The following is a 16,522-nucleotide window of genomic DNA, read 5'->3' on the forward strand; positions in this document are numbered from 1 at the left end:
AAAACAGGTTTGAAGCCTTCTGAAAATGGAATGTTGCTTTGTATTGTGACTGTCTCAACTACAACACATGTCCACCCATTTTACAGCCCTTGGAAAACCCTCATTCAAAGAGCTTGATATTCTCTGCACAGTCAGCAATTTCTGGTGCTTTTGGGTGGGGGTAACTACTATAAAAGAAACAAAGAATAACATCCATCACCCTGGCCTAGGAGATGGCCAAAATCCCCTGCACTGAGTCCATGAACACAGGGAGGAGGAGACATTCTTCACCACAGTTACTGGGGCAAGTGAAAGAACCAGGAAGCTCTGGGAGCATTCCCTACAGTCAGTGGTAATGTCCTGTCACCCCTGCCCTACCAGTCTGTGCAGAGCTCATTTCACCCTCCTTGGTGGCTCATGAAAAATAAGAAACCTCAGTTTAGAAGAAGCTTCAGGCTGAGAGTGGTGACCCTGTTGTGAAGAGCTACATCACAAGCAGCTCCACCACCTCCCTGCTTTGCCAAGCAGGGGCTGACCTTGCCAGACCCACCTGATACCAAGCAGGGGAGAATTTCACTGCTCCTTCCACTTCTGGCAGTGGCAATGTGGGATGTCCTGATGGCCTGGACACCTGGCTGCAAACCTGCTCCAGTCAGGTCAAACGTGACCCTGGGCTGTGCTTGAAAGCAAATGAACACACAACTCACTGCCATTTCAGGTCTCATTAAGGACTGGTTGGGTGGTTTTGAGGAGGAGGAGACAGAAATTTCAGAATATAGAACAAGCCATCTGACCCTGTAGGTTGGGAGCTGAAGTAAAAAAAACAAACAAACAAAAAAAAAAAAACAAACAACAACAAAACAACAAAAGAAACATGAGGAAACTTAAATACATCTGACATTCAGGTGCTGAGGTGTCATCTCAGAAGGCTGAGCTCAGGCCTCCAGGACTTGGTCTAAAATAAGATAGCTGTTGTTGCACAGCAACATGTCCTTCCTTTGGGGTGTACTGTCACAGCAGGTTATGGTCACTGAAATTTGGGACTCTAAGCATGCTGCATCTTGATCTTAAACCAAACCTCATCCAAAGGGCTCCTTGAACATCTGCACTTCCTTGGGACTGCCTCAATTAACTAGGCCATGTCTACATGATAGCTCTGAGTCCTGGAAAAATCCAGACAGCTAGGCTGAGGCTGGAGCCCACTCATGATAGATAGCACACTCATAATACATTGTTAGTGCCTGCTGCAGCCTAGGAATAGCTCCCCATTCTTCACTTGGCTGATCTACTTTTATATCCTTGATTCAGATGGAGTTATGCAAACTTCATGTTTGCTATCAGGCTATGAAGAAGCCTATTGTAACCAGGATATGCTTTTCTTAGATGTAAATGCACATGCAAAATAGAAAGAGCTTTGATACTGAGATATTTCCCCCCTGAGGTTCAAGTATTTTATCATTTTAATAATATTCCATTTTCCTGCTGCACTCATTTTTAGAACATCTTTTGGATTAGCTCCGAGTATTATAATTCCTTCAAAATTCCTCTGGAGGGCACTATTACCATAACTATACAATTAGCTACAGATGGATGTAATAGAGATAAATACTAAATAGCCTTGCTGGCAGGAGGCAGAGTGTCTTTAACCCAGACAGCTTCTTTACTGCTGCCTAGATTGTTACTCTGCTTTAGGGAGTATGGGAAACCCTAGTTACAAAGAAGAAGAGAATTTAGAAATTATATTTGTAGAAGTTTGTCTTGCGAAAGGCGCTGTGGATTTGTTTGGTTTTCCTTCCTATTATCATCTTTGTTAGCAAGTATTAGAATTTTGGTATAATCACTCAAAGGCTTTGTAAAAGTGGTATTTGCCAAGACACAGGATGATTTGTGATATTTGAGGGAGGGATGGAGGAGCAGATTTTGGTGTAGACTCTTCCTGTTATCCTGCTCCTGTGATCCCATCTCTTTCCATTCCTTATTCCACACTGCAGAGCCAAGGTCATCCATTCCTCCAGGTTTTAGAAAAGCCAGCACAAAAAAGTGAGGGAAGGATAACATTTTGGAGCCAGGAACGACATTAGGACACACCAGAATTTCTTAGAAGCTGCCTTTTTTTTTTTTTTTTTTTTTTTTTTTACAGAACTGAGCAGGAATGATTATACCAAATTCTAGTACTTGCTAACAAAGATAACAATAGGGGAAAAACCAAACAAATCCACAGCACTTTTTTGCAAAACAAACCTCTACAATTATATTTTCTAAATTCTCTTCTCCATTGTAACTAAGGTCTCCCATACTCCCTAAAGCAGGGTAACAACCCAGAAGCGAGACTCACCTTCATAGGAAAACTTTTTTGAAGCAGGAATAAACTCTCGAGAGCTGGGAAAGGTCAATTTAGAGTCTGTCTGATCCGGCCGCCCTCTTGTGAGCACAGAGCAGATTGCAAGATCGTTTTACCAGAGATTTTTTGAGCTAAATCCAGCGATGGTTGGGTGGAATCATTCCCTCCTGCTTTTTCTGGGAAGCATCGTGGTTATATAGAGAAAGAAATATTGTCTTTACTTGGATTTTGCTACTTCTTGTTCCTTTTTCTTTTATCTTGCACAAATATTTCATCTATTTCCCAATTAGAATAGAAATTGTTTGAGTGAGTGAAATACTTGTGTGAGAGTTATGAGGGTCTTGGGATATAATATCATGTAGAAAAAAAATATACTGTTACATTCTAGTTTTAATTAGGCCATCAAACAAAGAAATGAAAGAATAATATATTTCAGTTATGGCAGGAATAATGTACAACAATCTGCTATTAATGAGAAAGGATCAGCAGAATGAAAAAAAACCAAAACGGAAACAAACCAACAAACAACCAAAAAAAATTAAACCCCCCCCCAAAACCAGAAAAATATCTATTAAAATAAAAATAAATAGAAGTTTTGAATTAACTTGTCATGAACTTAAGTCTGGATCTGCATTGGTATTTCTAATTTATAAAAATCATCTTTGCTCACTTTCATTGATTACTTCCACATTTCAGCCTGAATTCTCATTTACTAATTATCACCTAATTTAAAGACAATCCCCATACCTGTGTTTTATTTCAGGATTTTTCCTCCTTCACAGTATCTATCACACTGAACACTCACAGCTTCCCCTCCTAATCACTCCCCTCCAATAGCAATTAGAACATTTTGGTTTGAATGAAAAGATTATTAAAAGCATCAAAACAAATGGTGTGAACTTTGAAAATAGATGTAAGAGAAATAAAAGGGGAAAAAAAAGAAAAGATGGGTCAGATTTTGGCTAGACCAACCTTGACATTGTCCTTTTAAAGCACTCCCCAGGCAGCTTTAACTTTTTCAACCAGCCTCTCACCCTAGGGCCCAGTCATCCTGGCAGGCTGACAGAGGTCAGCATTTCACATGAATGAATTTCTCCAATGTATAAGGCAAGCATTGAGCTCCCTCCCTCTCTTTTCACCTGTCCTTTAAAGTTTAAACCCAGACTATCACTGTGCATTATGCAATGAAAATCCCTCTTTCCATTAACCCTTTGAACCCTCAGGGCAGGAGTGATACCTTAAGAGTTTGAAACAGAGACAGTAGGCACAGGACTCCTCTCTCTGTCCCCCCAATGCCAGCTTTTTTTTTCCCCCCTCCAAGTAGTTTCCCTTGCAAACAAACCCCTCATTGCCTCTCTAACTCAACCACCAAAATCCTGCAGAGCATTCCAAGTATGAGCACAAGCTCACAGGTACAGTACCTAAATTCACTTTTTGGGAGAATATATTTCTTTCTGTTTCAAATGTGACTGGCACTTCTAATCAAGGCACCAGGCAATTCACATAAATCTTCACACTCAAAGGGGCTCAAAGTGGTCACAAATCTAAGGCTGTAATCAAAGATGTAACTCTTTGGTCCTAAAATCAAAGAAACAAGCATCTTATTAATGGAGTTATTAATGTAGTGATCCAAATGGATTTGGAAGCAGAGTTATCTGCCCAAAAATCTCTGGACAGCTTTTAGAATTTAACCTCTGTGACTTTGGTTCAAGCTCAGTGTTGAGCTGGAAAGGAGAAAACAGAAGGAATTCTGGATAAGGCAAACTGCACTGGCTTTGATGTGCTGTTACATAACCAGTCAACTTCTACACTCCCAAAATTCCAAACTCAGATCCCATTTCTCTGGGTTAGGATAGCTCTCCTTTAAACTGGTGCACAATTTTTTATCAAAAAACCCACCAAAAACTGTTGCCTTCAGGGGAAGGCAAGGCGACCTGGTTTCAAGGAACAGCACGGCAGCCCAGTCTCCCCTGGGCCACTCGGGCTAACGACACACGCAGGACACCAATGTGGTGGACGGTCGAAAGCCTTTATTATCTTATCTCATGGGTTTAAATAGTTTTGGGGGACTCTGCTACGTCAGGGGGGGTTGGTAGGGTCTCTAGGGTTAGTCAGGAGTGGAAAACTATTGGGTTAGGTGTGGTTACATTCTTTGGGGTAAATGGATAACATGTTGCAGGGTGAGAGGGGGAAGGGGTCTTTCTTTCCGTCACATCCCGAAATCTTCCGTTCGCCTGTCCCTATCTACTACATCTCCCCCCTCCTTTTCATAAGTAACATGAGGTAGTCGTAGATATAGGCACTGGAGTGAGGTACAAACTTGTAACTTGGTAAGGAAAAAAGGGTTTTTGGTAAACCTGAGTAAATCTCGCAAGGTGAGTTTCGAAGGCTTTTGCAGCTGACTGTGTTAGCAGTTTTTGGTTTACAGCATTTGTTGCTGGCCTACAAACAGAATGTTTGCCCGTTCTAGACGGGCCTGAACAAATGAGACTAGCTTGTTCAGCAGGCATGGTCCTATGGTAACAGCTAAAAGCAGTATTGCCAGTGGACCTACCAGGGCAGAAATTAAAGTGGTGAGCCAAGGTGATTGATTGAACCAGGATTCGAACCAGCTCTGCTGGGTTTCCCTGTCTCTCTTTCTCTGAGCCAGTCTATTTCGGAGTTCTGCCATGGAGTCTTTAACGACTCCTGTATGATCTGCATAAAAGCAGCATTCCTCTTTCAAAGCTGCACACAGTCCTCCTTGTTGCATGAACAAGAGGTCCAGTCCTCGCCTATTCTGTAAAACTACTTCTGAAAGCGAAGAGACTGATTTTTCTAGATAGGAGATGGATTTCTCGATCTTCTGCAGGTCTTCATCGATGGTCATTTGCAGCTGAGAGAGTCCGTGCTGTTGGGTTGCGATGGCTGAGACACCTGTGGCTGTACCAGCTGCTCCCAGGCCGAGCGGCATTGCGATAGTTATACCTGTGATTATTTCTCTTTTGTGGAGTCTGTCAGGTTCTTCGAAAAGGTGGTACACTTCTTCATCTGAGTGGTATAGGACCCTAGGAACAATCAGAACTTGGACACAGAAGTCAATAGAGTCATTAAATTTGGCAAGGAACACACAAGGACTTACTCCGGATCGCTGGCAAACCCACATCCCAGATGCGGATGGGACCACCCACTTACCGATCTTTCTGTTGGGCTTGACAACTTTAGTGCAGAAGTTGCCTTTCTGCTTTGCTAAAGTTGCATTACCAAAACATTTGCTTTGTCCTGTGATTTGACTCAGGGTGATTCCTCTGCGGGGAGTGTCTCATCTGCACTGGTGGGGGGCACTGGCTGTGGAGTAACTGAAGGGGGTGTCTAAAGCAATGCCTTCGTAGAAAGGGGGTTTAATATCATAACAAAGCCAACAGGAGTTAGTCAGGTTCGGTTTGGTTTCGTTTAGGGTTAGAAAGGTAGCTTCTAGCATACGAAAAATTGGGTTTGGATCGGACTCGGCTGTGTGGCTTATCTGGAATACATCTGCATGGCCAGCTGGGGTGTCGGTGACTTTTGGGGGCAAGGTTTTGGGGTGGGTTGTGTTTTTTCCTTTGAGCACATTCCTGATAACTTTATTGGGTCCTACTGGTCGAGGTGCTGGTGGTTGGAGTTTGATAATTCGTACATTCACCTACCTTCTCGGTCTTCTGAGGACCACTGTCCACGTTCTACCTGTGGTCTAACTAGGGTGGTCTGGCTGTAAAACGGTCATGTTATAACTTACACATCCCCGATATCTAGGCTGTGCATTGTGATCTCCGCAGCCAAAGGGTGCCCAGGTGAACTGTAAGAATTTGTCGGGCTCCTGTGGTTGCCACCCAAAACTGAAGCCCTATGACATGGTGGTCCTGACTGCCATAAAGGCGGCACGTCCCCCACACCTTCGGTGGCTCCTTCTCTATTTTCATGGCCAGGGCCACCCAGGGGTCCCGTTCTGGGGCGTCCCCTGCTGACCCTGCGGCACGGGCGCTGCTTGCGGCGGTAGTGGGTACGAAGGTACCGCAGGCTGTGTTGCGAAATTCGCTGGCGAGGGTACGAAGCTGGCTGCCTCCCGTGGGGGTATGGGGTATAAGGGCGCCCCGTCCCACTGGGGGTTGGCATAGATGGGCTGCCTTGCATTTGCAGCGGGAGGAGGCTGGGTGCAGCCCGCACGCCCCCTCCCTCTCCCGTTTCCCTGGGGCCGGGACCTGCATTCCTTGGCCAGATGCCCCTTCCTCCCGCAGCTCCAACAGGCTCCTCTCTGGCGTGTTTGGGGTGGAGGCGCCGCGGCGGGCTGCCGTGTCGGCTGGGGACAGCTCACCGCGATGTGACCTGCCTCACCACACTTGAAACACGCCATGGCACTGGTCAGGGTGTGGACGGCTGCCTGAATGGGTGTCAGGTGTTCTTCCCTCACTACATGTCTGATCATGTCAGCCAGGCTGGCTCCGGCTGGCAGGGAACGTAAGATATCTTTGGTGACAGAGTTGCACTGCTGGCGCAAGCAGTCAGCTACCACGGGGCCCTTTGCCTCTGCCGGCAGGGTAGAGGAGTCTATTGCTGCCTGCAGGCGATCTACGAACTGCGTGAAGCTTTCGCTCTCTGCCTGCCTCACGGTGGACCACGGCGACGGCTTGGCTACGACCCGGGAGGCTGCACGAATAGCCTCCCTAGCAGCCTGAGTGGTCGCCCTGACCTCCTCAGCCCGCATCTGCGTGGCTTGCTGCTGAGGCGTGATCATATCATCGTGCTTTCCCATAAGCCTGGATAAAGTCGATCTGTGTAGTGGCTGCCTCGCGCCAGATGCTTGGGCTAATAGCTTTGTACAATTATCCTCCCATTCTTGTCTAAACACAATCATTCCCGCGCCATCAAGTATCATGCGACCTATTCGCTCGATATCAAAGGGAAGCAGGTCGTCATTACTAAAAAGACCATCAATTAGTGTAGAGACCATGGCCGAATTGATTCCTTTTTCTGCAATGGCTTTGACAATTGATTGTACATCTTTTGGGTTTACCGGGGCATATACCCTCTGCTGGTTCCCTTCCGGGCCGGTGATCCTCACTGGGAAGGCTTGTACGGCGGCCGCTGGGGACCATTCAGCACAGGCTATTTTTATTTCTCCCCAGTCGGTAAACTGGGCTGGTTCGTATTGTGGCTGCTTTTCGGTGCGGCTTAAAGCTTTACTTGGTTTTGTTTTAAATTGCATTGGCTCTATTCTCTTCGTCTCAGAGTCCCAGCCGGCTCCCGTCAGCTCTTCCGAGCTGCCGGAGCTGCTGCTGGACTCCGAGTCGGAAGTCGAATGCCAGCGCACTTCCGGGGCTCGGTGCCGTTTTGTGCGGCTCCGACCCCGCTCCTCCCCCCGGGGGTGGCGCCGCTGCCGCCCCCCGGGCTCGCTCTGCCTCCTGCAGGGGTGGGTTTCTCCCTTATATGGTGGCAGCGTCAGGCGCGGCTGCCGATCGGCTCCGAGCTCTTTGCCGCTCTCCTCCTCTTTCTCCCGCACACGCGCATTAGCAAAACTCCGCGCCTCTGGGCTCTTCGCGCCGAGACTGCCCGCGCCCCGCCCCTCCCCTTGGCTGCCGGTGCCATTTTCAAAGGCGTATGGAGGCGGCGTGGGCAGGATCTCCCCCCGAGCCGCGGCTCCCGCGGCTCTGGCTTCCCCCGCCAGTCCCTGCCAAAAGAACTCTGCGCGCTGCTGCACCTCCGGTACCGGGTCACCGACCGGCGGTGGCGGGGCGGGTGGGGAAGCCGCGGATTTTTGGGAGGTTTCCGTGGGGGGTCCCGGGCCCCGGCCCGGGGAGGGGGGCGACGCGCCGGGCCCCCCCGGATCCCCGCTCCCGGGCGGATCGCCCTCAGGGGCGGTTTGCGTTGCCGCTCCTACCCGTAGCTTGGGTGTAACCAATAAACACGTACGCGCTGCGCTCCATGTCTCCTGCTCTTCTATTGCTCTGCGCAGGGCTTTCTCTACTTTTCCCCACGCCTTAAGGCATTTGCCGCTGCCTGAGGATTTCGTGTCCTCGGCCAGCGCGGCTGTGCATTTTTCCCATATCTCCGGATGCAAAACATCCACAGGGCGTTCAATTGCCCCACGCTCAAGCAGCCTTGCTATAGCAAGATAAAAGTCTTTGAGCTTACACTCAATTCCCCATTGCTTATGAACCTCACTTACGACCCTGGCGATGGCATCCATGATGATCGCGGGTCCTGGGACGTCTCCCTCGCCGAGAACACGGTCTTACCGGTCTGGCCGCTGCTCTTGTCCAGGCGACACCCGCTGCCCGAGCGAATTATTCCCGGGCTTCGGCACCAGTTATGTTGCCTTCAGGGGAAGGCAAGGCGACCTGGTTTCAAGGAACAGCACGGCAGCCCAGTCTCCCCTGGGCCACTCGGGCTAACGACACACGCAGGACACCAATGTGGTGGACGGTCGAAAGCCTTTATTATCTTATCTCATGGGTTTAAATAGTTTTGGGGGACTCTGCTACGTCAGGGGGGGTTGGTAGGGTCTCTAGGGTTAGTCAGGAGTGGAAAACTATTGGGTTAGGTGTGGTTACATTCTTTGGGGTAAATGGATAACATGTTGCAGGGTGAGAGGGGGAAGGGGTCTTTCTTTCCGTCACATCCCGAAATCTTCCGTTCGCCTGTCCCTATCTACTACAAAAAACATTCAGAAATAATTATCTGGGCACCCATTAAATACAAATTAATGATCCAGCAACATTTGATGGATAGGTTAGACAGATTAAGGAGGCTAAGAAAATAGTGAAAGAGATGTTTGGAATTCACTAACCACTTTACAGCACTTAGGACAGCCATAAGATAATTTTGTGGTCCCTAGAGCCACATGCTGATGCTGCCACCTCGAGATCCTCACACAAGTGCACACAGCAGGCCACCAGCTGAGTAGAAACAGCTGTGGCTGTGAAACAAACCCATTGCTCCCGAGTTCCAAGTTTTCCTAAGAGCCATTGAGGTCACTGCTTTTGCACCCAAAGAGAAGATCTAAACAGATAAAATTATCAAAAGGCCGTGAGACCTGAATTTATAACCAGAAAGGAATTAAGAAATTCTAAATTTCTGAGCAGCCAACATGCCCAATCTTTTTGAAGGTTGGGTAACTAAAATGCTGAAATGTGCAGGATTAAGCATAAGCATGAGATAGATTTCATTGTACAGAGCAATGAAACCACGTTGGCTTTTCCAGGCAGGAGACTACAGCTGAGTAGAGTACAGCCAAGCACTGGATGTGCATCTATTTGGACAAATATACTAAAGGAAGAAACATGGAACAGGGCACGGTGCCCCTTTCAAATTGCAAGAGAGAAGTTTGAGCCACCCTGATGCTGATAAGCCTAGAATAAAAACCCCAACTACCTCACATTGTATTTTTTTTTTATTCAAGCATTTCTGTGTTCTTGTCACATTGCTCTTTCCCTCGCATCTGAGCTGATAAGCTCCATGAATTTCAGAAACTTTGCAGGAAGAGCTGTGAGGTTTCAGGGCCCCCTTGTTCCTTTATTTGTGAAAAGGCCAAAGCTTGTGATCCATCCACATCTCCGAGGGCTGGACTGCAGGTGGAATTCCCTGGAGCCTGGCCTGAAGGGGCTGTTGCTTCAGTGAATTCAATTTTTCAGGGTATTAAAAACTGAGAAAGTGAAACAGGTGACAGGCACTGAGGGTGGAATTCTATCTCCAGAGGAGTTTAATGAGGCTTTCTGCCACTGCCTTCAGACAGGCCAGGATTGCACCCCTGCTTCAGGGAGCAGAGCTACACAAAACTTAAACACTTCTTTTGTGTGGCTGAGTTTGGTACTAAAATTCAAATTATGATACTGACTTTGCCTGAAAACGCTTTTGATGTGCAAGAAGTTTTTATCCTCAGAGAAGAAAATTAGGAGAAATGTAGAAGATTTTTGTGTTTAACTTCAACTCACAAATAATTTCATTTTTCTGAATATTTTACCTTGATCTGAGTGACATGAGTAGCATATTAAGATATAGGCTGTCTTAATCCTGCCAGATGTAGGGAAGAAGGGAAATTAAGAAAGAAAAAGGGCAACAAATAAACCAGGCAAAGCCATGTGGCAATGGATCAAAAAATCCAAAGCAAAGAACAGCAAATAAGGATGGGAGCAAAGGAGAAAGTCAAAGAGGACATTAGAGGATGGAAAAAGAAATAAGCAGAGGAAGGAAGGCATTATCTAAAGCAGAAGTTGAAAAGAAAGTTGTGGAGAACAAACAGACAAATGATGAAAATGGCATATGGAGAAGAATAAGGAAAGCAAAGGAGCTGAAGCAGGGAAAGAGAATAGGAGGACACCACTTCTCCTCTGGGAATACATTGAACTGCAGTCAGGAGGTGACTGCCCTCAGTGGATTAAATTCCTTTAAGGGAATTAAGGAAAAAAGAGCACTACGCTTCCCCATGCCCACAGACCACCACAGCCCTGAGGAACAGCATGGCCAGCTGCCCTTCAATCTCTCTCTGGGCTAGCAGGATTTCTCTCTTCTGTGCTTTTCTCCAACATTTTTGCTAACCTCACTTCACCTCCTCGGCTGTTTTCTTCCTGTTTCTCCCTTTGCACTTTTTTTTCCTTGCTATTTCACACTTTGATTTAAAAGGAATGCAATGAGTGCTTGTTTACATCCAGCAGTAACTGAATGAAGGATGACAGCATATCCACAGGAACTACAGGACAATCCAAATGGAAGCAAAGCACATCAAGAAGAAAAAAAGCCAAAAAAGGTCAGTGCAATTCAATATTTCGAAGGAGGTTCTGTAAGCTACTTCTGCACAGCAGGCCCTTAGCAAGAACTCTTCCTGATCCATTTTTTGCTGTAAAGAAAGGGAAGAAAACCATAAGAACTCTCCCTGATCCATTTTTTGTTGTAAAGAAAGGGAAGAAAACCAGAAGAACTCTTCCTGATCCATTTTTTGTTGTAAAGAAAGGGAAGCAAACCAGACTTGGAGTACTAATGAAGCACTTCAAGAATTCATCGTGTTGTGGCTTGTGAATGCAATGCTGTTAAATGTCATTTATTAGAGCTCCTGATTAGCAGCCATCCTGCTAAAAACCAGGGCCAAGACCGTGGCACTTGGGGTTTTGTGGTTGTTTTGGGGTTTGGGATTTTTTTGTGGTTTGGGATTTTGTGCTGAGCAATGCTCTATCAATTGATACACTGTATTAATGTAGCTTTAACTTCCCCACTGGGTTTAGTCCATAACAGGTGGACTTAAGGAACAGGAGTGGAACTAATTAAGATTTTGTTTCCTCCTTGAATAAAACCCTGATTGGGGGTCTGGGACTCTGCACAACATGGGTAATGCTCTCTGTTTCAGTGACATCTGTTATGCACTAGTAGAGATAAAATTTATGTCATCCCATGTGAAAATAGATTTATAAATAGAATGAAGTCTGTCTCTCTCACTGGGTAGTGTTCTGGAAGGACAGGAAGAATCAGCTTGGTTATGGGCATAGCTGAACTTGCACCATTCTCATGGTGAGTGCTCCTGGATGGAGATAATTTCCCATTTTCCAAATTATCTCTGTTCTCTGATTAAATTCTTAATCTTTCAAGCCCAAAATTTTGTGAAAATATAGAATTTACTAGATTATTTATTCCAGCACAGAAGTTCCTAAATTCTGTGATGGCTTTCCTAGTCAAAAAACACAAGCCAATCAAACAAAAATCTAACAAAAAAAAGTAAAAAAGTAAAAAATGTAAGCCAAAAAAAGGTAAAAATGTAAGCCAAAAAAAGTAAGAAATGTAAACCAAAAAAAGTAAAAAATATAAACAAAAAAAATTAGCAAAGGTAAACCAAAAAACCAAAACCCAAACAAAATTCAAAAATATAAGACAAGTGTAAAAAAAATTAAAATCAAACAAAATCTAAAAACCAAAAAAAAACAAACCAATGAAAAATGCAACAAACAACCAAAATGTAAAAAATGTAAACAAGATGTAAAAAAGGTAAAAAACAAAAACAAAACCAAGCAAATGAGAATGTAACAAACAAAATCCAACCCAAGAAACAAAAGCATCCCAGGTGATGATTACATTGAGCCAGAGTGTGAATCAGCAATGCACTATATTATTCTGGGGTACTTTGAGAAGAGCAAACAAGGAAACAAAATAAGTAGAAAAATACTTTTGAACATTTTCACATGAATCAAGCATTTTCCCAAAAAGGAAACTGGAAAAAGACTGCAGTCGTGCCCATGGAAGTGAGGATTAAAGAGGAGAAAACTCAGGCAAGTGAAAAATTACAAACATGATCCATGAAATATTCTGACAGCTGGACAAAAAGCAAGGCTCACTGCTCCGAGTCCAAGGAGAGAGTCCAACTGTGCAACCAGAGCTTTTCAAACTGCCTGGCAGGGATGAAGCAGTGACCAGTTTTTCCCACAAAGGTGGTGGAAATGCAACATCCACTCACACTCATTTCTCCTTGTGCTGCTGGAGTTGTCCAGCTGGCCCCTGAGCCAAACACTTCTCACACTGTAAGCTCTGGAAAGATTGCAGTTTTCCAGTTAAAACATTCCAGGCAACCATCAAAGGACAAAAGGAACTGCTGAGCATGAACACCAATCATTGCTAAAAACATCGTTTAACTTAGAGCAGAAAGGCATGGGCTTTAAACATCAGGGATTACAGATTTTAAATTCAAGTAAAAAAATACTTTAATAGCTACAAACTTTATACTCCATGATTTCTACATACAATTCAAAGGACATCTCAGTAAATGCTGTGCCAATCAAACTTACTGTAGACTGCTCTCAATGTTCCTCAGAAAAAAGCAATGGACATGCAGGCAGCTGAGCACCAAGCAAAGTTCTCCCCTCTCTGCCAGTTTCACCTGACCATGAGCAAGCTTCTGCTTGCACATCCATATTTCAAATTTACCACTTGCCAAGCCTGGAGAAGCATGCAAACCACTCACTGAGATGTGTGCTCTGGAAAGTGAAAGCTTCTGTGCGAGTGCAATTCTTTTCTGCAGAAAAGTCTCACTGATGGCTAACAACTGTGTTTACACACACACTTAAAAGGCAGATAGATCTGCCATAGGTTTTTAAAATATTGGTAAAAAAAAAAAAAACAAAAAAAGAAACAAAAAAGTCTTTGGAATCCACTGTCAATTCAGTAATAGTGGTTTATGCTTTTTTAAAGGCTGTCATGAGAGATGCAAAAGGAAGTGAAGTGGCCACAGCCCAGTTCCCTAGCACCAAACAGATGCTTGAAACAGGCTTTCTGCTGCAGAAATAATCATCAGTGCTTAACAAACAAAGAGGCTACAAGTTCAGCAAAGCACATTGGGGCACTCCATCCCTGCAGCGAGCACTGAGGTCAACAGCTTGGACACTTTCCTAAAAGTATGAATATTCCTCAGCTCTTCTGCTGAATAGGGATGAGTTGGTCCCCCATCCAGCAATCCATTACGGTGACAAAGTGGCTCTTAGCATGCCCAGCAACATGTGTGACAGCAGCAAGTGTTGAGCAGCAGCCAAATTTTGTCTGGGAGAGAGAAAATCAGATCCAGAAGGCTAATAAGATAAGGATCACTGCTCTGTGTGTATTTATCCATTCATCAGAGCACTGATTTGAGTACAGGAAAAAATGAAGGATATAAGGAAAATGGAAAGAGTAGGGTAGGGGGGGCAATAATCCTCCTGAAATGTTATTTATGTTTCAGAAATTTTGTGAGAACATCAAGTAGTTGCTGTCATTGTCAGTAATGTTTTTCTGAAAGTGCTGACTGGCATGAGGAAGAAACTGTGTTAAATCCAAGTTATTTACTTCTTTTCACTCCAGCCCCATTCTACAGCACAGTGCTTCCACAAGAGGCAAGTTTATAATTTTAAATAAGACATTCTCTGTCACATACTGTACACATCCCTTTTTTTTTTTTTTTTTTTACTGTAAATTCCTTAAGGCAGAGACCATTATTAATGTTAAATGCATTAAAATTCAAGTTGAATAGCAGAGAGGAAAATAAGCAACAAGTTAATTAAACTTGCAACAAACACTTCATTGGAAAATGTTGCAAACACCCCCAAGGAAGATCTGGAGTGTGGAAGAACAAAATGAAATTGATCAAATGGGCAAAGAAAAAGTTTGCCGCTTAAAAATAATACTCTGTTTTCAATATACAAGCAGAAATCAAGTGTTTACTGGGAAAAAACCCTAATAATTTTCAGAAAGCTCAGCCTGTTTTCACCTGTTTTACTAGGACACCTACACATTTAATATGGGAATTAGAGTCCTTTGCACATGCAGAAATAACCTAGAAATTCACATTTGTGAGAGGAGTAAATGCAGATAGACAATTATAAGCAACTGCTTCCACTAAAACACAAAACACACTTTCTTCTTACAATTGTACCTTATTAAATCTCCTGTGAAGAAAAAGTCTGCATCACCAGGGGAAGAGTCATGATAAATGAGAGAGTCTGTCCTGTGGGTCTGACTCAAAACACACCTTCAGAGCTGGTTTTCATAACTAGAATTTCTAAATGAGATATATCTGATTGTATAGAACTGACCCATATCCATGTGTCAGTTAAGTTCTGCGTATGCTTCAGGCAGGTTTTGAAAATCTGTTACAATCACCAGGATGCCCACACACCTCCAGCTTCTAGAGAGGAAAACGGTGTACACCTCAAATTACAGCTGCCACTGTTCAAAGCACCAGAAAAGCTCAGTGATGATCATGGCACAAAGACTCTCCTGCAAACAGACAAAATGAAAACTTGGAATCTTCACAGCTGTGGAGCCTTAGCTAATTAGTTGTGTCTAATTCATTACAGAGAGGTAGCAACTTCCTAAAAATCTCAGAAATATCAAGGATTTCTATTTCTTTGCTACTTTCAGCAAAGCTGGAAAACGATTTCAGGGTTTACACAACTCATGAGAGTACAAATTGGCCTTGCCCCCAGAAGAAAGTAAAGCATATTTTAGGAAGAAAGTCCAAGAAGTAAACCAAGAAACCAACCTTCTTTACCAAGAACGTTCTTTGAAGGAAATTCCTGTACATGATAAATAATGAGAAGATGGCATAAAAATCCTTTTAAAATGTTTCTTACTTAGCAGAAATTCAACATTTATAAAAAAAGAGCCACGTTAGCAGGCCAAGGAGCTGAAGGGTTTTCAATCCACTGAGGAGGTATGGTATGGACAAAATGCCCATTATTATTGGCTACATATCAACACTTCCTTAATATTGATAAAACAAACTGATGCCAGTGCTGAGGAGAATCTCTTTTGTGAGATATGATAGTTATTTCCATCCTTCCAGTCCTTGTCATCTCTTCACTGAGATGCCATTTCCAACACACCCCTAATATTACCAGACCTCAACAGACCACGTGGAAAGGACTAAGACCTCTCACTCATTTTACTTAGCACTCCTGGCAGCAAAGTAATATATGAATTTACTGCCCTTCAGAGAAAGGCAAATCACATAAGGGAAAAGGAGTGGAATCCTAAAAACCACCCAAGACTGGCACCCAACAGCATCACACACAGCCTGAAGAGATCAGGGCACAGCTACTGGACCTACCCTGAACTTGAGACATTTTTTCTGTGCTTAAATCCCTCCATTCCTTTATTCCTGGAGAAGTCTCTAACCATATTCCTCCAAGAAAACATGCAAGTAAAGAGCTCTTTAATTTCATTTTTGATACTCACGATACTTGAGAGTGAAAGCAGAAAATTTAACAATCAAAACCCAAGAATTTCTGTATTGGTGAGAAGCTGTTTTGCTCTTGAGGTGCAGATTTTACTTTCCCAGATGAGGACAATATATACTTTTTCATGCAGTAGATTCCTTATGTAGTAGCAGTGGTTTTCTTGTCCTGTGCTTTTCATTTACACCAGTACTTCTTTATGGCCTTGGAACAAATAAGAGAATTCCATTAAAGACTGCACCACTGTGGAATATACTTGCATTAACAGCTGAAAAAACTTGAGGAAATCAATGTATCTCTATGCCTCTTTAATAGCAGCTAAAAGACAAAGTCCAAGGAACTCCTAGATCATGTCCCTATTTCACTTATACCCAGAGTTCTTCCTTCTCATGCCAAGCAACTTCAAGTTCTCAATTTTAGTTTCATTTTCTAGCACTTCCATTTTCCTCTGAAGGCCCAGAGGATGCTTTCTGATGCTACAGATAAATGCCCAGCCCTTTCAGCC

At 44.1% G+C, this 16,522-nt stretch overlaps 1 long non-coding RNA gene across 2 annotated transcripts in view; it reads right to left on the bottom strand.

Annotated features, from left to right (window-relative positions):
* Positions 1–8,994: 8,994 nt before the first annotated feature.
* The window catches only part of LOC146763380 (uncharacterized), a 60,623-nt gene continuing 53,095 nt past the window's right edge, over positions 8,995–16,522 (bottom strand). Inside the window, exons 2-4 of one of the 2 annotated variants that reach the window (XR_014952206.1) lie at positions 16,019–16,221; positions 15,324–15,357; positions 8,995–15,058 (exon numbers count right to left, since the gene is read on the bottom strand). This is a non-coding gene — a long non-coding RNA (uncharacterized LOC146763380). The remainder of the gene's footprint in view (positions 15,059–15,323; positions 15,358–16,018; positions 16,222–16,522) is intronic. The other variant, XR_014952205.1, reaches the window with a different exon arrangement.

Source organism: Lonchura striata, chromosome 1A, assembly GCF_050655825.1.
Source record: "Lonchura striata isolate lonStrDom1 chromosome 1A, ASM5065582v1, whole genome shotgun sequence".
Classification (NCBI taxonomy): domain Eukaryota; kingdom Metazoa; phylum Chordata; class Aves; order Passeriformes; family Estrildidae; genus Lonchura; species Lonchura striata.